Source organism: Carex rostrata, chromosome 1 (assembly GCF_964058835.1).
Source record: "Carex rostrata chromosome 1, lpCarRost1.2, whole genome shotgun sequence".
Classification (NCBI taxonomy): domain Eukaryota; kingdom Viridiplantae; phylum Streptophyta; class Magnoliopsida; order Poales; family Cyperaceae; genus Carex; species Carex rostrata.
The window spans coordinates 10,594,264-10,618,362 of record NC_135918.1 but is presented as its reverse complement, the minus strand read 5'-3'; the positions used below and the strand labels follow the sequence as shown (position 1 = coordinate 10,618,362).

The 24,099-nt window shown below is 35.7% G+C and overlaps 2 long non-coding RNA genes across 2 annotated transcripts; both read right to left on the bottom strand.

The window, feature by feature from the left end:
* Positions 1-5,059: 5,059 nt before the first annotated feature.
* LOC144566122 (uncharacterized) lies at positions 5,060-7,124 on the bottom strand. The gene is made up of 6 exons (XR_013515142.1): positions 7,089-7,124; positions 6,672-6,960; positions 6,429-6,540; positions 6,088-6,159; positions 5,536-5,986; positions 5,060-5,438 (listed from the first exon to the last, which is right to left on the bottom strand). It is a non-coding gene; the product is annotated as an uncharacterized LOC144566122 (long non-coding RNA).
* Positions 7,125-7,194: 70 nt separating this feature from the next.
* LOC144566119 (uncharacterized) lies at positions 7,195-8,644 on the bottom strand. Its single transcript, XR_013515141.1, has 3 exons — positions 8,592-8,644; positions 7,892-8,272; positions 7,195-7,797 (listed from the first exon to the last, which is right to left on the bottom strand). It is a non-coding gene; the product is annotated as an uncharacterized LOC144566119 (long non-coding RNA).
* Positions 8,645-24,099: the final 15,455 nt, after the last annotated feature.

Below are 24,099 nucleotides of genomic sequence, written 5' to 3'. Positions count from 1 at the left end.
TGTTGTGAGATCTGACAACCTAAAGAAAACTATAACATATACCTATCAGCTAAAAAAGTAACAGTCAAGTCAGCTTTGGCTGACTTATACCGGTTATGTACACGAAACAACCAAAAGGAGAAGAAATAAGACATGCAACAAAAAAACTAGGGATATATAATGAAGGAAACTTATCTTACAAGCGAAACCGCAGGGAAGCCTTGGTTGTAGCCTTCGTGCCGTTCCAAGAAAGCAGATCACTTCAGGAGAAGCTCCATCTACATAAACAAAACTACACCTCAATTATTGGTACTAACCAATGGTGCAGGTTGTGAGATCTGACAACCTAAAAAAAACTATAACAGAGACCTATCAGCTCAAACAACTAACGGTCAAGTCAACTTTGGCTGACTTCTACCGGTTATTTACACGAAACAACTAAAAGGAGAAGAAATAAGACGTGCAACAAAAAAAGGGATATATAGTGAAGGAAACTTATCTTACAAGCGAAACGGCAAGTAAGCCATGGTTGTAGCATGTGTGTCATTCCGAGAAAGCAGCCCACTTCAAGAAAAACTCAATCTACATAAACATAAGTATACCTCAATTATCGGTACTAACCAATGGCGAAGGTTGTGAAATTTGACAACCTGAAAAAAAACTATAACATAGACCAATCAGCTAAAAAAGTAATGGCCAAGTCAGCTTTGGCTAACTTCTACCGGTTATTTACACGTAACAACCAAAAGGAGAAGAAATAAGACGTACAACAAAAAAAAGGATATATAGTGAAGGAAACTTATCTTACAAGCGACACCGCAAGGAATCCATAGTTGTAGAATGCGTGCCGTTTCCAGAAAGCAGCTCACTTCAAGAGAAGCTCCATCTACATAAACAAAAGTACACCTTAATTATCGGAACTAACCAATGGAGAAGGTTGTGAGATACGACAACCTAAAAAAAACTATAACATAGTCCTATCAGCTAAAAAACTAACGATCAAGTCAGCTTTGGCTGACTTCTACCGGTTATGTACACGAAACAACCAAAAAGAGATGAAATAACACGTGCAACAAAAAAAGGGATATATAGTGAAGGAAACTTATCTTACAAGCGACACCGGAAGGAATTCATGGTTGTAGAATGCGTGCCGTTCCGAAAAAGCAGCCCGCTTCAAGAGAAGCTCCATCTACATAAACAAAAGTACACCTCAATTATCGGTACAAACCAATGGCGAAGGTTGTGAGATCTGACAACCTAAAAAAAACTATAACATAGACCTATCAGCTAAAAAAATTAACGGTCAAGTCAGCTTTGGCTGACTTCTACCGGTTATGTACACGAAACAACCAAAAGGAGAAGAAAGAAGACATGCAACAAAAAAACTAGGGATATATAGTGAAGGAAACTTATCTTACAAGCGACGCCGCATGAAAGCCTTGGTTGTAGCATGCGTGCCGTTTCAAAAAAGCAGCCCACTTCAAGAGAAGCTCCATCTACATAAACAAAAGTACACCTCAATTATCGGTACTAACCAATGGCGAAGGTTGTGAGATCTGACAACTTAAAAAAAACTATAACATAGACCTATCAGCTAAAAAAGTAACGGTTAAGTCAGCTTTGGCTGACTTCTACCGGTTATATACACGAAACAACCAAAAGGAAAAGAAATAAGACGTGCAACAAAAAAACTAGGGATATATAGTGAATGAAACTTATCTTACAAGCGAAACCGCAGGGAAGCCTTGGTTGTAGCATGCGTGCCGTTCAAAGAATGCAGCCCACTTCAAGAGAAGCTCCATCTACATAAACAAAAGTACACCGCCATTATCGGTACTAACCAATGGCGAATGTTGTGAGATCTGACAACCTAAAGAAAACTATAACATATACCTATCAGCTAAAAAAGTAACGGTCAAGTCAGCTTTGGCTGACTTCTACCGGTTATGTACACGAAACAACCAAAAGGAGAAGAAATAAGACGTGCAACAAAAAAAGGGATATATAGTGAAGAAAACTTATCTTGGAAGCGAAACGGCAAGGAAGTCATGATTGTAGCATGCGTGCCGTTCCAAAAAAGCAGCCCACTTCAAGAGAAGCTCCATCTACGTAAGCAAAAGTACACCTCAATTATCGGTACTAACCAATGGCGAAGGTTGTGAGATCTGACAACCTAAAAAAAACTATAACATAGACCTATCAGCTAAAAAAGTATCGGTCAATTCAGCTTTGGCTGACTTCTACCGGTTATGTAGACGAAACAATCAAAAGGAGAAGAAATAAGACTTGCAACAAAAAAAAGGGATATATAGTGAAGGAAACTTATATTACAAGCGAAACGGTAAGGAAGCCATTGTTGTAGCATGCGTGCCGTTCTAAAAAAGCAGCCCACTTCAAGAGAAGCTCAATCTACATAAACAAAAGTACACCTCAATTATCAGTACTAACCAATGGCGAAGGTTGTGAGATCTGACAACTTAAAAAAAACTATAACATAGACCTATCAGCTAAAAAAGTAACGGTTAAGTCAGCTTTTGCTGACTTCTACCGGTTATGTACACGAAACAACCAAAAGGAGAAGAAATAAGACGTGCAACAAAAAAACTAGGGATATATAGTGAATGAAACTTATCTTACAAGCGAAACCGCAGGAAAGCCTTGGTTGTAGCATGCGTGCCGTTCAAAGAATGCAGCCCACTTCAAGAGAAGCTCCATCTACATAAGAAAAAGTACACCGCCATTATCGGTACTAACCAATGGCGAATGTTGTGAGATCTGACAACCTAAAGAAAACTATAACATATACCTATCAGCTAAAAAAGTAACGGTCAAGTCAGCTTTGGCTGACTTCTACCGGTTATGTACATGAAACAACTAAAAGGAGAAGAAATAAGACGTGCAACAAAAAAAGGGATATATAGTGAAAGAAATTTATCTTACAAGCGAAACCGGAAGGAAGCCATGGTTGTAGCATGCGTGCCGTTCCAAAAAAGCAGCCCAATTCAAGAGAAGCTCCATCTACATAAACAAAAGTACACCTCAATTTTCGGTACTAACCAATGGTGAAGGTTGTAAGATCTGACCACCTAAAAAAACTATAACATAGACCTATCAGCTTAAACAAGTAACGGTCAAGTCAGCTTTGGTTAAATTCTACCGGTTATGTATACGAAATAAACAAAAGTAGAATAAATAAGACGTGCAAGTTTGAACGGCACGCATGCTACAACCATAAGTTTGAACGGTGTATAAGTTTGAACGGTGGCAAGATCCTATCAACTCAAACAGGTTAAAAAATTATGGTGTATAAGTTTGAACGGTGACAAGATCCTATTCTCTCCATAGATCACTTTTAAGGGCATATTCATTTGTTACATGATTACACGGGATGAGATTTAATGGTGATGGTAATCCACTTTGAAAAGGTGGGAAGCCATGAGCATGGATATGCATAGGATTGATTATGAAATATATTGAAAGGAGTGTTTGGTTGTATCGTGGAATTAATTAGTTGTAGGAAATCTTTATTTATTTCAAATTATGTATTTTTATTTAAATTTCTCACCTATTTAAAATAAGAAAAAATATATATATAATCTGACATGAGATATCAAATTGAGTTCCGAAATAAAAAAAATGTGGAATCTCAAAGTATTTAAATTTCTATGTAATTTGTAAAAAGTAATATTTTATAATAAGAAAATACTTAAAGTGATGTTTATAATTTTGATGTACTAATATATAAAAGGAACTAAATTCGATGTAATTTAAATAAATAAAAAATTAAACAATATTTATAAAATTGATTTTATAATAAAAAACCGTGCATTGACTTCAGAACTAAAGTTAGTTAGTCAGTCCCTTTCAATAAAAGAAATTAATATATATGCGTAAGTTTTTCAAACAAATTTGTAGAGTTGTAGTTCCGGATCAGACTACAAATAACTAGTCCCACAAAGGGTAAAAAGAATTAAGATGCTAGATACCTTTATATATGATCTTGGTAGCTAAGTTGCTGTTGAAGCGTATTTGTTAGTATTATATGATATAAGATAATGCACTTGGTCCATTTCATTTCATGACCAATAAAGAGATGAGAGAGAGTAATCAATCAAGATGGGATGGATATAAATAATGTACTCTGATGTGTTTTTTTCCTGCCGAATTAATTACACTGGGATGGGACCAATTTGGGGAAAACTATAACCCGAGTGCTGGCGTCATTGTTCAAAATTGCACCATCCATGCCACCAGTTGTGAGAATGTTTATTTTCCCAGCAAGGCACCCGACCCGGGACTGATGGATCCCTCTTGAAGTCCTGACCTGCAGATGAGAATGTGTTCGAATAATTAGTATGAAGCACATTGAAAGGAGCAAAAGATGTTGTTTTCGTATTATTGACATAAAATAATGATTTAAGTGTAATGAAATTAATCATACTAACCATCTTATTAGAGGTAGAATCCCACAGCTGTACATCAGATTAGTTGAGACCAATAGCAATGTGTTGCCCATTTGGAGCCCAGCTGACACTAGTAACAAGGCCAGTGTCGTCATCAATTGTCACCAATTCAGAGGTAGACACATTTACAGCATTCCCCAGTGTTGTTAAGTGCAATTAAAAGCACGTTAACACTTCTCTAGTCGAGCAAATTAAGGTAGTAGTTATCTACTATATCGGGTGCATCCAATGTTCTCTCAGCTGACCAACAATTGAGAAAGAATAAGCATGTCACAATTCCAAAAAAAGTAATTAAAAAAAAACAAATTGACAAAAAACTGTTTCTGCCTTGTACCAGAAACAATTATAACAAGGTATATTAAACAAAAAAAAAAATTCATGTACACCATACACGGACATAAATTGTGGGGCACAGCAACAAATAAATCTCAAAAAAATTTATAATAAGCATGTGATAATTCCAGAACTAAGTAATAAAAGAAACAAATTGACAAAAAATAGTCTGTTTTCTATATACCAGAACAAGAACGGACAAGGTATATAAAAAAAATTCACAACATACACAGACCTGAATTGTGGGGTACAACACGCAATCTCAACAACTCCTAACCGAGCTAAACATTGTACTATTATTTGTTGAATCAGACACCCAGTAGGTAACAAAATTACAGACCCGGCTTTTATGTAACAAAGGGCCCTAAAAGGATATCAGTCTAATCATAGCCCTAGCAAAAAAAAGAAAAATAAAAAAACATCCAAGAAACTAAACCCAACTAACGAACAAGGAACAAGATGATATACCTGAGGGATGTGCCTTCGCTATTTGTATATCTCGTGTCACCATACGTACCTAAATGCTTCAGAGAAAAAAAAAGAATTTAAATACTCATCCCTTTCATATTTATCATTAGAGTGAATTTAGGCATTAAATAATAGCTTGACACCAGCACTGCTACAAAGTTCCACAGCATCCTTGACCCCTGGACGGCACGGATCCTTTAAAAAAAAATAAAAAAGGAAAATGGAAATTAATCGAAGGTCAAGGATATATATAAAATTACAATGAAAGGAGCATTAGAAGTTGCAAGAATACCTTGATTCCCACCCACTATTCCATGGAGAATGAGTTCTTCCTCTGACAATACCCAATTGTCCCTATTTTCCTCCTTTGGTACCGCTTCCGCATTGAGTGGTCAATACGCAAAAGCAACACATCTAAGACTAGATTCGGCCATGACTTCGATGTGTCTCTTAAATTCATTTAGCTTAAATTATACACACAGAATGATAAGTTCAAGTGTGTGTGACTTTCAATCAAGAAGCCCCTCTAATTTCTCAAAACACTTTAGTCCCTGGTTTTCAAGGAAAACACCAAGGAAAACATTGGCTACCAAATCGATGGTTACAGATGGTACCCCTCAGGTACCAACAAAAAAGACTGCACAACTGTTCCAATACATCATAAAATTGTAAAAAAAAAAATTAAAATGTGTACCGGTCCGAGTTTGGTCAAAATTTCCAGCATAGAATCACTTCCTAAATTACTATATCAAGCAAGAGATGAAGTCACAATTAGTGGTGATATTAGAATATCAAGAAAAAGATACACAAGGGAAAAGGAGAATAAAATGAGGGAGAAGAGAACCTTCGAAAATTGCAGCACCAATAGTTAGCATACAATGCCCTTGCCATACTGTTGCAATGAATATCATCAGCTCTGTAAAATGAATTGCCATGTTGATGATGCCCCTTGGATGCATAGGTTCCAGTTGCTGAAATAAAGTAGAATTCATGATAATATGGTTAAACGCTTTATTATTAAAATTGGAGATTAAATGTACTTGCCAATAAAATCAATTGAAACAAAGTAGAAACATATTTAAATGAAGTAGTTTAAGGTTTCAAAAATGTGACCAAAATAGTTAAATGAAATAGGTTAAGGTCAGTTTTGACCAAAATAAGGTTTAAAAAATGGGGCAGGGTTACCTAATTGAGTTTCAATTACATCCAGTTCCTGCTTAGTTGTCTACTGGAGCACAAGTCAAGGAAAATCAGCATGTCACCCAGGATAGCTAGTGCATGTGCCAACTTACTGCACCTACAGAATTGAAAATACAAACAGCTTAGGTGTACCCCAGGAACCAGATCACAACCCAAACTAGCAGCAAATCAAACAGAAAATAGATTATCGTAACACAAGATTAATTAGAAGAATAGTTCACTTACTACCTCTTCCTCATGCTAGTAGGTTGCTCTGGAAGGGACACCAAGCAAACACCTTCAACTCAGCAGTATGATTGCTAAACTGGTCACTAGGGTTGGATGTAGTGAGGTGCCATATGTGGAGAAGATTATCATTTATACCACTTGCAATGGGCACGGAAAGAGCAGACGGTGTAACCCGAGTGCTGACGTCATTGTTCAAAATTGCACCATCCATGCCACCAGTTGTGAGAATGTTTATTTTCCCAGCAAGGCACCCGACCCGGGACTGATGGATCCTTCTTGAAGTCCTGACCTGCAGATGAGAATGTGTTCGAATAATTAGTATGAAGCACATTGAAAGGAGCAAAAGATGCTAGAAATTGTTTTGGTATTATTGACATAAAATAATGGTTTAAGTGTAATAAAATTAATCATACTAACCATCTTATTGGAGGTAGAATCCCACAGCTGCAAAAACTAGCACTTCGAGGGTTGTTTTTGGGTCCCCCAAAATATTTGGCAGGCAAACTTTAAGCTGTATATAAAACTTAAAATGTAAGGTGGATAGTAGTCACTGCCGTGTAATTCAATATAAGAAATATCTTCAGTACTAACCTCATCCTTGTGAGTACCAGCATATGTAATGCCAAGACCTAGGATTGCCCCAACAATTCTGATGGTGGTATCCTCTCTATCAAGAAAACCAATAAGCAGTGCCAATGCCGGGACAATTTGAGAAGCAACGATATTAAATCATTCTCAAATAGATAGAGAGAGAGAGAGAGAGAGAGCGAGTACAGGATCACAATCATTCTTGATGCCACAGTAAACTATTCTAACACCCAAGAGAGCTCCAGCCACCACATGATTATCATTGCTGTGTAGGAACTTGTCAATTTGTGAAAGACCCGAGTCCACATCCCACAAATGGATCATCCCAAAAAATGAACAAAGAGTATGCAGATTCAATAAATATACTAGTAATGACATACTGGATATCAATGAATGTTTTGATCATGCCTAGAAGAAGACACAAAGTTCATACCAAGCTTGCGGCTGCACTGGCTTTGCCATGCTCCTTGTTTTTGAACAACCAACTTCCGGTGGACCCACCACTGGCAGTCTTAGCTGGGGCAGTCATCAACCTATCCTGTACAAAGAGTGCCAAAAAAGGAATATTTAAACAAAAACAATTTATAGTTAAAAGCAATACCTTACTTGAAAATATTTTTATTAAATATGACCTGGCCAAATCCAGCATTCACAAATGCATTGACAAAGGTGGCAGTTGGATTTTGCCTGGCTGAATCAAGGCTGGAGCTAGCACTTGCTCGTCCGTCAATCAAGTGCACCTAATGAATGAAGAAAGAAGTTTATTTAGCTTATTCTACGACAACATCTGAAGCAAGGGGCATGACAGGTTCAACAGGGTTCTCTTGACCTAACTTCTGAACTTCCTCGAAGGAAGAGAGTTGTCACGAGGAGTTGTTCTTGGCCAATGAAACCTCAGCTGAGCCACCTGATTCACTGATGTAAATCACGCGTTTTACCGTGTCAAGCTGGCCACTTGTGTCTATCAGCTTTTTCAATTCCTTTGGCCCACATACCACAGTTGTGGCCTCAGTCTGAAATACAGAAATAAGGATATAATAATTATAATATGAACACAAACTGTGTTTGCGGGAATCTATATTTGTTGTTTATCCTCTTTCACCTAATGTATTAAGCGGGAATATATATTTGTTGTTTATCCTCTTTCACCTAGTGTATTAAGAATTCTGGGGTCTTTTCTTGAAAATATATTTTAATCAGACAGGCAATGCATCTATGTTAGTGCATGTTTGTTTCAAAAAGGGTTTAAAGTCATCACAATAGTTGCGAGGATAAGCAAAATTGAAACTAAAAATGCCAAATAAATAGAGCCAGAAGTTTTAGAACAAGAACCTCATTTAACGAGTGACAGAGAGCACCTTCTCCCAAGGAAGAGTAGATAGTAATGATGGTTTGCATGACCATATATTGTGCAAACCAAGGGAAGTACTGTCCATGCAAGACTTCATTAAAGTCCTTTGCCTTAGCCTCCAAATTTGAAGTTGAAATGTTGTTGACAATGAGCAAGATTTAGGATGAACCTGTCTCCCTATTTTTCATTTAATTTAAAAATAAAAAACTGAGAATGTAGTTTGGTGAGCCAATTCAATAGGTTTTTAGGAACCAAGATGAGAGGCAACAGGTTCAGTTCAGTAGGTGAAACAAATTGAACTGGGTTTATCGGATAAACTGTACCATCAAGAGAGATGCAACAGGTTCACCTACTGAACTGTACCATCATGTCAGCTGATCATTACAAATTCGATCTCAGAGAAACATAATTGAACACAAAAAAGATCCATGAATCAAGAATTTCAACAGAGAGGAAGAGAGTGTACCGCAAAAACTGAGAATGTGGTCGATCCATCGCCAGGTACTCCAGACGAGCAGATTAAGGTAGTAGTCATCTACTATATCTGGTGCATCCAACGTTCTCTCAGCTGACTGCACAATTGAGAAAGAATAAGCATGTCACAATTCCAAAAATAAGTAATAAAAAAAAAGCAAATCGACAAAAAACTATATCTGTTTTATACCAGAACAACAATAACAGGGTATATTGAAAAAAAAAAGAACACACTGCCAGTAGTGTTTTGTGAGATGCCCTCCATCATAAGGCTTGATACAATTGCTGACATCATCCAACCTGGTTCCTCTAACATAGGCCTCCACAACTGTCATCTAATATCAAGGAATCAATTAAGTTCATACAAATACAGGAAGAGGGAGGGAGTTAAGAATCCAACACATGGACTATTATCAGATGCCATTTACATCTCATAGCTTCAGCTCATTTTGGCACATATAATTAATTAGGATTTTACTTCATGTAAATTTACCAACTAAAGGTAAAAATCAGAAAACAGCAAGACCTTGCAAGTGAAACTAGTCAAAATAAGGCTGCACTTAATAAATAAATAAAATAATAAGCACATGAAACTAGTCAAAATTTAATATTACATGGAAGATAATTATTCATATAGTCACCTACCAGTTGTACAGCAACACCACCAAGCTTAATGGAAAAACATGAATAACCGAAGATCTATTTCTTACTTCACTGAATTTCATTCCCAACTAAAATGGAACCAAAAAGTAAAACTGAAGTTGGTCAAATGCAAGAAAAACCAAAAAGAGGGGAAAAATCTTGATAGAGGATGAAAAACCAGATACCTTGATGCCCCATGAAAGGATTGCTTTCTCAGTGGGTGAACCTGTTACCTCAGCAGCTCCACCATCCTCTAACAGCACCAGATACTAGAGATCTGAAGCTTCTCTCCCCAGAAATCCTTATTTCTGCGTCTTAAACCCTAAACCCTGAGATAACGATTACTAAATTATGAAATTGAAGCCTAAATCGAAAATAAAGAATCAAGGGGAGAAAGAGATGCTATCTCACCCCTCAAACTCGAGATTTTCGAACTTCGACCAATTCTGTCGTGTGAGAGGGTTTGAAAGGCCGGCTCCTCCTCCTGACGGCCGCTTCTGGCGTTCTCTCCTCCCCGACATCAGATGCGTTCTCTCCTCCTCACACTCCCTCTCCTTCGCCTCCTCTCCCGCGATCGCTCTCAATCGCTTGTCTCTCTCTCTCTCTCGCACGCCTGCTCTCTCCCGCGATCGCTCTCGCTTGTCTCTCTCTCACACGCCTGCTCTCTCCCGCGATCGCTCTCGCTTGTCTCTCTCTCTCTCTCTCGCACGCCTGCTCTCTCGCACGCCTGCTCTCTCGCAAGGTTTGTGGTTTCAGAAAAAAACTTCGGCCCACAACTAGCCAGCCAGGGAGAGCTCTCAGCTAGCTAGTCACTCAGAGCCTCAGAGGTAGAACTCGGTGAGATTTTTGAAGCTGTAAATATCTCATTAATGAAGAAAGTCGGGAGCTGACCTATAAGTAGGTACCCGAGGCCCTTTGAAAATTCAGGAGTATAACCCAATCTTTTATTTGGATCTGGACCGTTACCTCTGTGTTTGGCACAAATATTAAGGAAATCCGACGGTGAGGATGAAAACTCAAATATTATATTGCTGTAGAAAATCCGGACCCCTTATTGGTCTGAGGCGGGACTGGTATAGTGCCAGACATAATTTTGCGTGTAGAGCAAGCCATTTGCGTGTAGACCTTCCCATTTCAAGAAAAAGGCCTCAAAAGATCTAAAAAATATTAATCTTTGTGGCGATATCTCAAAAAATAATATCTGTTATAAATGATATTGATTTGATTTGATTCGGCAGCAGGTCTTTGCGTGTAGAGCAAACTATCTATTTTAGTTCATTTTTATTATACTAATTCTATAATTTTTATAAATTTCGTTGCAATTATGTTTTCAAATTTTTTAATTTCAATAAGAATTTTCACAAATAATGTATTAAATCGGATAAAATTTTACTATTAATGACAGGCACTAAAAATACTAATAGATTAAATAAATCTACTAAATTATTTATTTTACACGAATAACAAAGTTGTAAAAAAAAATTATTGTTAATGATTGTCATCAAATATAGTTGTAAATATATTCTAATAGATAGCGTCTACAAAGCACTTTTCAAACTATGATTAAAATCTCTAGCAAACACTTTCCAATACATACTTATTAATAAAGCAAATTTCTGATTTCAATTCATTATTAAAAAAAAACACAATATCTATAAATATAGTTAATTTAGACTAGAGCTTTTAATTTGAGGCATTTTATTATGCGCGAAGAAAACCTCGTAATTCATCATTACAATTTTGTACTGTAATATACATTTTATGGAGACTAGAGTTAGTATAACTTTTCTCTATACAAATTATTAGATTTAGAATTTTTTTAGAAGAAAACCCAAACTATTTTTTGTTCTACTTGAAAAAAAAAATAGTACATAACAAAAATCAGATTTGCTAATTATCAGTAATCTGGACACTTATATAATAGTAACATATTTAAAGAGTATATATGGTGAGGCCTCGGTGAAAATTATCTTTAAAATAAAATAGTAAATAAAAACACAAATCCAATCAATACTCATGTTTCGTTATTATATTTTTTTTTTATACCAAGAGAATAATATAATATATAATACAAGGCTGAAATCCTAACAAAACAGCCTAATTTTTATTTAATTACTTAATTATAAAATAATAATAATAATAAAAATTAAATGAGCAAGTTTAAGACATTTCTTTCAAAGTAAAGCAATTAATAACTAGAAGAACTTAAAAATTTATAATCTCTTTATCAATGCACAATATAATTATTTAGTACTCTGTTTTTTTTTTTTTTTAAATAAAGAAAATAACCAAACGACTTAACCTACATATATAGTTGCTAATTAGAGAATATCATATCCTTGAAAAATTGAATATAATTTAAAAAAATCATGATGATAGGATTAAAGTTGATGTACCATGTGAATGAGATAAATTTTTAATTTTCTACATTGGTTTTTTGTATTTTTGTAATGCAATAAAGCACTGCAACTTATTTTTATTATTTATTATTTAGTATAGTCCGTTAAATGAAGAAAATGCAAAAAAAATGTTAAGCGTTAGGTGTAGAAGACTAGCAATTAATGTATGGCATAGGGTCAATCTGATGACGAAAACCCCGAGATTTTTATTTTTACCCAAAAAATAAATTATTTTATTATAAATAACCAAAATCACGACAAAATTTTATTTCTACCCAAACCGTAAATAATATTTACGGTTTGAATTCTTAATTCGAACCGTAAATAATATTTACGGTTCGAAGTCACAATTCAAACCGTAAATAATATTTACGGTTCGAATTAAGAATTCAAACCGTAAATAATATTTACGGTTCAAATTAAGAATTCAAACCGTAAATATTATTTATGGTTCTAATTCAATGCCACTCACGATGTCACAGCCGCTTCCCCTCTTGTCTACCTCCGAGCCGGACCTCGCCGTATCATCAACTTTGATGCGTCTAAGGTTTGTGCTGCAATTGTCACATGCGGCGGGCTGTGTCCCGGGTTGAATACGGTGATAAGGGAGCTGGTAGTGGGTCTGACTGAGCTGTATGGTGTGAAGGATATCTATGGTATACCAATGGGATACAGGGGGTTTTACACGGCAGATCCAATTAAACTGGATCCACGTTCGGTGCATGATTGGCACAAGAAGGGTGGCACTATGCTCACAACCACACGAGGCGGGTTTGATCTCCAGAAAATTGTTGATGCAATCGTGAAACATGGATACAATCAAGTGAGATGCTTGATTCATATTTTTGCTAAGTTTAAATATTTTTCTAACACAATTAACAGCACATAGTAAATATTGTGACATAGGCATCATCGACCGATCGTTTGGTTTTGATACGGCTGTTGAATTAGAACTGTAAATAATATTTACGGTTTGAATTCTTAATTCGAACCGTAAATATTATTTACGATTTGAATTGTGACTTCGAACCGTAAATATTATTTACGGTTCGAATTAAGAATTCAAACCGTAAATATTATTTACGGTTTGGGTAGAAATAAAATTTTGTCGTGATTTTGGTTATTTATAATAAAATAATTTATTTTTTGGGTAAAAATAAAAATCTCGGACGAAAACCTGCTGAATATGTAGCTCACGATTCGATTCAATGATTAGCTTTTCTTGATTGATGTACAAGTAGGACCTTAATTCATGCATAGTTTTTATTATACGTTTTGTTGGACTTATTTTATTACTTATGTTGCTTAATTTTGTTTTTTGTAATAATTCTAGAGTTGATGTAGAAACTAATGCAGGATGGTACTGGTTTCATACCATTATCACAAAACCTCGTCTTAAAGTGTTAACTTGATCTTGTACAAATAGAACAACAAATGATAATTGTAAAGAATAAATATTAAGAAGTCTTCGTTTTCTGTAACTTTTATAGAACATAAGGTTTTTGAACATCAAGCTCGTTTAAATAAATGTCAAAATAACATTTATAACACTTTAATGAACCATCCATGAGAAAAACTAATTTAGCCTAAAAAAAATTTAGACCACCTCTTGTACCAAATTTTATTTTTTTATCATCTCTAAAAACACAAATCAAATGGCTCTATTTTCTTGAAAGTTCAATTTTTACCCCGCAGTTTCAAACTGAACCAAATTTGGGTGTCTAGACCAAATTTTTTTTGAAGGGTTCAAACTGCGGACTAATCTCCAATCTCCAGAGGAAAATAAATAAAAAATACCACAACAATAGCCGCAGCTGCTCTCTACAATTATTTGTTATTGCTTTCTGGTGAAATAGTTGTTTTGGATGTTTAACAATAAATAAAAAAAACATGCATAATTTAATCAACACCTCATATTTAAATTAAAGACAAATTTACATATTATAGTCAGTCTAATTTGTCATATGTTTGTGCGCGTCAAGGATTTATGAACATTAATTGAGTTATGAGAATAATTATAATCTTATTTATTTTCACGTAATATTTTAATTTATATTTGATTTAGTTGAAGCATGACAATTTTTGTTATAGAAAATAACATTCCCGGGGCTTCATAAAATTATAACGCTAACATTAGGTTATCTTAAAATATGGATGTGTGTTTTCGGGCCGAGGCATGCATAATTAATTGGAATTAATTGACCTCAATTAAAAAAAAATTATATATGATTTTTTATATAATTTAGAATAATATTTCATAGGGCATATAAAGTTGATCATCATTCTCAGCATATGGAAATTTTATATGATTGATTTCATTTGCATTTGATCCTCATAGTTTGAAAATCTTATTTCATTTATGATGTAATTGTACTTTTGGTTGGTCGCGTGACATGGTTCTTATTGGGTTGATGGATGGTTCTTCCTCAAATTGAGCAAATATTGTGAGGTACACAAAAAGTGAATTAATTTTGATTGAGGAAATGAGAAAGAGAGAGATTATAAACTGGGATTAGAGTGGGTGCTACATTAAGATCTCAACAGTTGTTGAGCATCAAAATTATGAAGCTGAAAATTAATTGTGTTGGACATTTTTTTTCATAAAAAGGTCTCAACATTAATGGCAGCTGCTTTACCGTACAACTATAGTTACAAACTGTTTAGTTTAGGTACGTAGTAAGAAAATGTCACATGAGTTGCTAATATGAACATTTTCAGCAATAGATAATCCACCTTGATGATACTAACTATTATTCTTCTAGCATAAAATAACTCCACAACATATTCCCATTGACAGTCACTGTCAATGTATTTGGATAAGAGAAGGAAATTTAACTTAATGCAACCCTAGAAGAAGGATGCATTTCCCTTCCACTTATGAAGTCATCAGAGTTGCTCTTGTCAGTTGGCATCAACCAATAAACTGTTATTTATAATTAAATTGATGGATTATAGTACATAAGACATTTAAATTTTTTTTTTGAAGAAAAATAATGGTCACACCCATATTTGATTGATAGTCGTGGTTACAATACGATTGCAACTGCCGTGCAGAAATTAAAAAACAAGTTGCTCAAAAACAATTGAGCTAGAAAGAGAAATAATGCATGAAAGTGAAAACTAATTAAAGAATAAAGAAAAATAAACAACAACAACAACCAAGCCTTTAGTCCCAAACGAGTTGGGGTAGGCTAGAAATGAAACACAATCACATCAAACAATAAAGATAAGTAATAATAAAGTAGTCATGAAATAAAAGTAATAAAAATAAAAGAGAAAGTGAAAGTGATATTAATAATACTAATACTAATATTAACTATATTCTACCTAATCATAGAGGTCAAAGTCCTAAATAATCCCTTTGACTCCAACTTTTTACTCCTATGACCTAAGGCCTATAATACTATCTCTAAATAATCCCTAACCAGCACTAGGTCATGGTTTTGGTACGTGGATCGCTAGCTTCCACGCGCTCCTGTCCGAAGCCGACTCCTTATCTATATTCCACTCCTTCAAGTCTCTTTTTACTGCTTCGTCCAAAGAAAAATAAGTTAACAAAATTCTGCAAAGTAAGCTAAAGGCGTCATAATAGGCAATTGTTAAAGTAAGCTAAAGGCTGTCGGTCGCATTTTTTGACAAAGTTGTGTCACTTCCTCTAATAGGTCCGTCGGTGTTTTGGTGGAGTCTCTTAAGGTCCTTGCACATCTCTCCCTCCATATATATATATATATGGGTCTAATGTTACATGTTTGATACATTTATTGTTTATTTTTTTCAATATTGAACTACTCGCTTTCATTCACGGAGTCATCAAACACTAATAGCGATCCTCAAAATATTTCAAACTATTTCTAAGTACATTTGCTTGCACTGATATATATAACTTGTTGCATGAAAAATTATCAACTCGGATTTTTCGACTATTATAAAAAAAAATGTAAACCAATCTTAACTTTTTAACTGTGAAAAGATTTTTGTACGAATGTTCGTTATACAACAATATTTTTACAGTGCATCATATGCAAAACTACCATAATTTTTTTAAATAAATATTATAAAAGACATATTTTGAAAAAAAAAATTAAGTAAAAAAAGTTGATAATGTGGTCGTGCCATGTACCATTGTACCGAGAGAGTAAATTGTTCAAGTCTCTATGCAGAGTCTTGCTACTACCGAGAGATTAATTTTATATGTAATTAAATTAATTAAATTCACAAAGTTCATAAAACTTATTCAATTTTGAATAATTTGGAAACATGAAGATCATAAGCTTTTATTTATTTGATTGGCGCATAATTTAGTTTGCATAATTTATAAGAAAGAAATGGTTGGGAATGGCCGGCTGCCGGTTATCTTTTAATGACAAATTTGTAACTAGCTTGGGATGTACAAAGTATTAATGACATACCGTAATTAGCTAGCGTATCATCACATCAACGAAAATTGTAAATAGCTCGAAAAAATTGTGATAGTTTATAATATCGACAACGAAGAAAGAAATGATGAAATTTTGACATTTAAGAAAAATGTGATAGTTTTTAATATCTAGAGGATGTTATAAATAATTACAGCCTGCTTAACGAAATCTAATTATTCTCTGATTATATACAATGGCCAAAAAAAAAAAAAAAAATTCTAGACTTCATAGTCCATCGCGGCCAGAAAATACCTAAACTTCATATTCTATCATGGCCAGAGAATACCTGAACTTCATAGTCTATCATGGCCAGAGGGGCAGGAAAAAAAACATGTTGTTTTGGTCTATGACGAACCGTGCTAGAACAAGAGGAATCTATTTGTTTCACGGTGCAAAGCTCCCCATCACTTTCTCAAGTTCTCACATTGTGAATTATAGCTTCAATCTATATGAGTTATATATGAACATATATTTTTTTATTGTCTTAGTTTTGAAGTTTTAATTCTGATCTTCAATAAAAAAGAAGCTAAAATTTTTATCTCTAAAGTACCCTTCGGTAATATTTATAAGCCGGATATATATTTGAAGCCATTTAATTTTGATTTGGCGATCATGATATATAACAGTTAAAGCAAACACATTTATAGCAACATATACAGACTCTCTCCTCCTACATAATTAAATTATAATGAAAAGCAAACTTCAGAGCGTATAATCATGTGTTGGAGTTCCCTCTTCATCTTTTATCCCACAATTTTAGGAGAAATATATAATTTGAAAATCAAATTTCATATGCCAGAGAGCTTGGTTTTTTTTTTTACCCCTCAGTTCGTGATGGACTATGATGTTCAGGTATTCTCTGGCCGTAATGGACTATGAAGTCGAGACTTTTTTTTTTCACTGTTTAGTTAGAAAGTAATTAGATTTCGCTAAGCAGGCCGTGATTGTTTATAAGGTCCTCTGTACGTTATAAACTATTACGTTTTTTCTAGATGTCAAAATTCCTCCATTTCCTTTACTATTGTCGATATATATATATATATATATATATTTTTTTTTATTAATAAAAATTTCGAGAAATGTGCTGTCCCTCCAACTCTAATTCAATATGTACCAAACTCATTCAATTTTATACAGTTTAAGTGTATTATGGATAGGTAGATATATATATTTTTTTAATGATTGGTTTGATAGATGAATCGTCACAAAAACGACTTAGTTATCTACAGCCCTCGAGTACAAAACTCATGGGTTGGAACTTGGGAGCATGCTGAGAAATAACAGGCTTTAACAAAGAAAAGTTGATAAGCTCCAGTCCAATCCAGTCCAGTCCAGTTCAGTTGAGTCCACAAAAGTAAGACCTTCACGCACCTTTATTCACATCAGCAGCTCCAGTCCACAAAAGTCAAGCCATTCAGCATTAAAAACAATTTATTATTCAATGATAAAATATTTGGTAATCTGAATATACTGATATATTTTTCAAAATCAGATCCAAATTTTTGAATTTTTGTAATTACATTCAGAATTTAATGAAATATATTTGCAACTATGCACCCAAACAGAATGTTACTGTCATAAAATATATATATATATATATATATATATATATATATATATAGTACGGCTAACGCGCTTCCTCTAGCATATGGGCCGAAATGCTTCCGGTGGAAATTTGAAATTTCAAAATCTAAAAAGTCGATCTGAACCGTTCATCTCCTTCTCCATATTAATATCTGCTTGGAGACCAAATTTTACATTTTTCTGAAATTTTTTACTATTTATTAAGCCACTTTGAAAATCGCTGATCCAACGGTGGCTTAACAAAACAGTAAAACCATTGGATCAGCGATTTTCAAAGTGGCTTAATAAATAGTAAAAAATTTCAGAAAAATGTAAAATTTGGTCTCCAAGAAGATATTAATATGGAGAAGAAGATGAACGGTTCAGATCGACTTTTTGGATTTTGAAATTTCAAATTTCCACCGGAAGCATTTCGGCCCATATGCTAGAGGAAGCGCGTTAGCCGTACTCTATATATATATATATATATATATATATTTTATTAACAAAATGAATCTGCCCAGTACAATTGAGTTTAATCAAACATCTGATGATGTATTCCGCTGTATATGTACACAAATCATTGGATATACATATAACTATTTTTTTAATTATAAAACAGGTAGAAACACTAAAAAAACATAAAGGACAATGAATGAAGAAATGTTATTAAATTAGAATTATAGTCCAACAAGACAATTTGGTTTACATCCTACAAATTTTAACAACTTTTTTACAAAAGGAACTTCATGAATTACTTTGTACGGGTTAAAATAAAAAAATTTGAAAGAAATAAATAAGTATAGGTCAGTTGGATTTACTTTACCAATATTGTTGTGTTGCTTCAAAATACTGCACCGGTCTCTATAGTCGTCAAAGTTAATTGCTAATTTTGGACAGTAAAAATTATGAACCTAAAAATACTTGCAAAACAATTTCTTCCATGAAGAGAGGAATGTAATAATTTTTATGAGGTTCCTCTTACTATGTTCGAATTCATGTTAACCAACTCAGCCAAGCATTAAGATATATATGTTCAAATTTATGTTATTAAAACAATCAGTAAATACACTAATTTATTTAAACGAAATTTTATTTATTGAATGGAAATATTATAACCGGTGTGTTATTAAATGCGGCCACATTAAATTAAAACGTCCATGTGAAGTATTATGCATTTCATGTAAATATTATATAATTTATTAAAAAAATCTTAATGCTTAACATGGACATTTTAATTTAATGTGACCACATTTAATAACACGTCGGTTACAATATTTCCATTCAATAAGTAAAATTATATTTTGTTTAATTAAATAAATTAGTGTATTTTATTGATTGTTTTAATAACATAAATTCGAACATATCTTAATGCTTGCATGAGTTGGTTAACATGAATTCAAACCCAGCAACAATAACCCCAAATTCCAAAAACTAAGCAAGAGCTAGAAAATGAAAAATTAACAATTTATGCTAAAGTATTGAAGTTAATATTAAAGGAACTAGAGGAAGACAACAATAATATGAGAACGAAGCAAGTATTGAAAAATATGAATAGAGAATAGAGTAGTTCTTAAATTAAAATATTAAATAATACTGTGTAAAAGAATAATTAAAGTTGTTTGTAAATATCAGCCCACTATTGTTTCTAATTGGTGTCACACCCCGCGGCCACGGGTCGTAACAGTCCCCCGCCGTAAGCATACAACGCCGTGTATGCTTACAAGGCTACTCACATTTCAAACCAAACAACAAGCAATTCAAACAAGTTTCTAATATATATATATCAGAGTACACAGTCTGGTCAGCATATAATACAACAAAAGTATCTCATCCGGATACCAACCACGAGGCCTACCCTAAATCTATACAACAAAAGATATCTAGGGTCATATACTGGTAAGCTACTAAGGCCTACTACTCTCGTGCCTCTCCGGAATCAGTCGCACCAATACCTGTAAAATAACGGGGAAGGTGGGGGTGAGAATAAATTCTCAGTGCGAATTTGCCACATTTGAATTATTGGACTTGAAATCAAACTCTATATTCAATAATGAAACCCAAACAATAACAGTTCAAACAGATATATATATATAATCATAAATAACAGAATGCCACTACTCGACAACAGTTAATCAACCTGAAACACAGTTTACGGAATTTCCAAGATGAATCTCAAACACAACATATATTTTGGCTTAACTCGATTCCTAACTCAGTTCAGTAGGGCTTGTAGCAATTACAGATGTTCTTTCGAGCTGAACCTTTATCAAACCCACATCTGTAGGGTTACTGACACCTACAGATGGCCAACCGCTGGACCCTTTATCTGACACCCATCTGCAACCGCTTGGCTTAACAGTTTATTAAGGTCTGGTTCAAATCATGTAAAGAAAATCCACTTTAGAATCGTTTCCAATATTCGTCATATTCAATCGACCGTTCAAATGCATTAACACGTAGGAAAATGCTACCGAGCCATAGACGTTACACAAGTCAACCACGATTTCCAATCACACATCTCATAACATAATCACCCTCCCTCGTCCCAACCGGTACTGGGAATATCGAGGGCCGTTCACCTAAGGCCATTTAGGATCCTGGGAATCCAAGTCAGCATACAGCCCGACTTGGCAAATTCATTGGATCCAAGTGCTTAACTTCGTAAATCCGTTCACATACATTCACATACACAGTTCGTGGTGACTTTCAATCAAAATCAGATCACAATAGATCAACATAACCTATAACCATACCAGCATGCAAATCATTCAATTCAGATCAATTCGAGTTTAATTTAATTGGGCTATGCAAATGCTCTACGCAATTCAGTGATGCAATCAATGATATTCAACATGACAAACGAATACACAGTTTAATTCCTGAAAATAAAGTATCAAACAAGTCCAAGAATCCCGCACCTTAGTATGACGAGCGTACCACTTAATTTAAGGATCGGACGTCTCGTATTGTCTCGCAAGTTCTTACTCGACCGAGCCTACACCTATATTATACGTATACTTGGTTTAATTTGGATTCAGTGGTCCATACGTTTACTTAGGGTTTGTACAGTCCTAAATCAATTCTTATGTTTTGGTATCGATTCTTTTCGGTTCTTTCTTTCTTACCAAAATCTCACATAACGGTACACAATTCCATCTAGGCCCTCTAGCCTTATACTATTTCACTTTGGTAACCATCAATCACCGTTTCACTACTTTGGTTCTCGGATCAATTCGATTCACCGTTTGGTTAACCCTAATTTGGTCAAAACCTCAAATCAGCCGTTAAATGTTCTAAAAATTCACGATCAGGAGGCAACCCTACCGATTACAAGTCTAATTGGTCGGGTTAAACAAATCAAATCACGATTATGCCAACTTTCAATTTTGGCACGAAACCCTAGAAATCAGATTTCACAAATCGGAAGAAATCGGGAAAAAGATTGACAAACAAACTAGTAAGAAGTGTAGAGGAACTAGTCCTCGAGCAATTCGAACACAAATCTCGGGTTTAAAACGAGAATCTGAGAAATCGAGAAAATTCGAGGTTTCGAAAGCAAAAAGGAGAGAAAGAAATACCAAATAGAAGGGTTAGGAGAGATCCTCGGCTGCTTTCTCGGTTCCAGACTCGATTTCTCGCAACAATCGGGAGTCTGAAAAAAACGGAAACTCACGGGCTCTTTTCCTTCTCTCTTGGATGAAAATAACTTAAAAATGGGGAAATGATGAAGTGAGAGAGAGAGAGAAAGTTGGATTTGAGTTTTAGGGCAAAAATCACCCTGAGTGCGGATGCCCCCATCCGCACTGCGGGTGGCTTGACCCGCACTCGGGACTTAGAAAGTTTTCAGACCAAAATCAAGAAAATCCGAGCCTAGTGCGGATGAACCCCACCCGCACTGCGGATGGACCCTTACCCGCACTGCGGATGGACCCTTACCCGCACTGCGGATGGACCCTTACCCGCACTGCGGATGGACCCTTACCCGCACTGCGGATGGACCCCATCCGCACTCACTACTTAGCCGATTTTTGGACCAACACAGAATTTTAATGAGTGCGGATGCACCCCACCCGCACTGCGGATGGACCCTTACTCGCACTGCGGATGGACCCTTACCCGCACTGCGGATGGACCCCATCCGCACTGAGCCTATAATGTTCTGAAATCTCGAAATTTCGACGCGATTTCAATTCACAATTAACTTACTTATTTAGGGAAACCTTAATTAAGGTTTAAACTTCCATTTTATTAACACAATTAACTTGATTCTTTCTTTTAAATCATTTTAATTTAATTGTAAAAATTTCGTAACGTAACATTTCTCCCCCCCTTAGAATAAAGTTCAGTCCTCGGAACTAAATTGCGTACCTGATTCGTTGAATAGTTCCGGGTACTTCTCACGAATGGTTTCCTCATGTTCCCATGTTGCTTCCTTAGTCGAATCGCGTCCCCATTTGACCAGGACAAGCTTAATCGTCTTGCTCCGTAGTTGCTGTTCTTTTCGGTCCAATATCTGCATTGGCTCTTCTTGATAGGACAAGTCAACTTGGACATGCAGGTCCGAGTGATTAATGCAATGAGATGGATCTCGTACGTATCGGCGCAATTGTGACACATGAAACACCGGATGAACCCGGTCCAATGCTGGTGGCAATGCAAGCTCATATGCCACCGGTCCCATTCGCCTCAAAATCTGAAACGGTCCAATGTATCTAGGACTCAACTTGCCTGATACGCCAAATCGGTGTACACCCCTGACGGGTGAAACTCGAAGCCACACATGATCCCCTTCTTGAAACTCCAACGGTCTTCGATGCACATCCGCATATTTCTTTTGTCTCTCTTGGGCCGACTTAAGCCGACTCAAAACGACTTTTGTCTTTTCGGCAATCTCTTCTAACATTTGAGGCCCGGTAGGTGAATACGTACCTGCGGGTCCCCACCACAGCGGTGTGCGACACTGCTGTCCCGTAAGTGCCTCTTGTGGTGACATTCCAATACTCGAATGGTAGCTATTGTTGTACGCAAACTCTACCAAGTACAAATGGTTGATCCAAGATTCTCGGAAACTCAAAGCACAGGATCGAAGCATGTCCTCCAATGTTTGTATGGTTCGTTCGGATTGACCGTCGGTTTGCGGATGATGGGCTGTACTGAATCTCAGTTTCGTGCCCATGGCTTCTTGAAAGCTTCCCCAAAAGTGAGATGTAAATCGAGTGTCTCGGTCGGAGACAATGTGTCGCGAACATCCGTGGTATTTAAACTGGTATTGCAGGAACAAATCGGCTAGCTCTCTTCCGGATGTCTCGATCCGGAGTGGAATGAAGTGTGCAATCTTCGTCAACCGATCCACTATCACCCATATGGCATCATATCGTCCAACGGTTCTCGGAAATCCAGTCACGAAGTCCATAGTGATAGACTCGAATTTCCGCATGGGTATCTCCAAAGGTCTTAGTAAGCCCGCCCTCTTCCGTCTATCTGCCTTAACTTGCTGACAGACCTGACATTTCTCCACATAGTTTTGCACGTTCCTTTTCATTTTTGGCCACCAGAAATATCGCTTTAGATCTTGATACATCTTGACTTCACCAGGGTGAATGGTATACCCCGAGTCATGTGCTTCTGACAGAATCAGATTCTTCAGTTCTGAGACATTCGGAACGCATATGCGGTCATGGAACCGCAGAATACCATCTTCGTGGAGTTGAAATGGCGAGTCTGCCTTTGACTCGAAATGTTGTCGGAATTTCTGGCACTTTGGGTCCTCTTGTTGTGCTGCTCAAATCTGTTCGTGTAACTCTGGTCGAACCTCGACCGCGACCAAGATAATCGAGGCAACTGTAGCTGTACCTGCACTATTGCTATCTCCAATCAATCGAGATGAGGTTTCCAATGCAAACTCATGGGATGCACCCACGTGCAGATTCATTCTTCTCATTTCTTCGAGAAGGTGTGTTTCGCTGGTGATAATCGATGCCAGATTGATC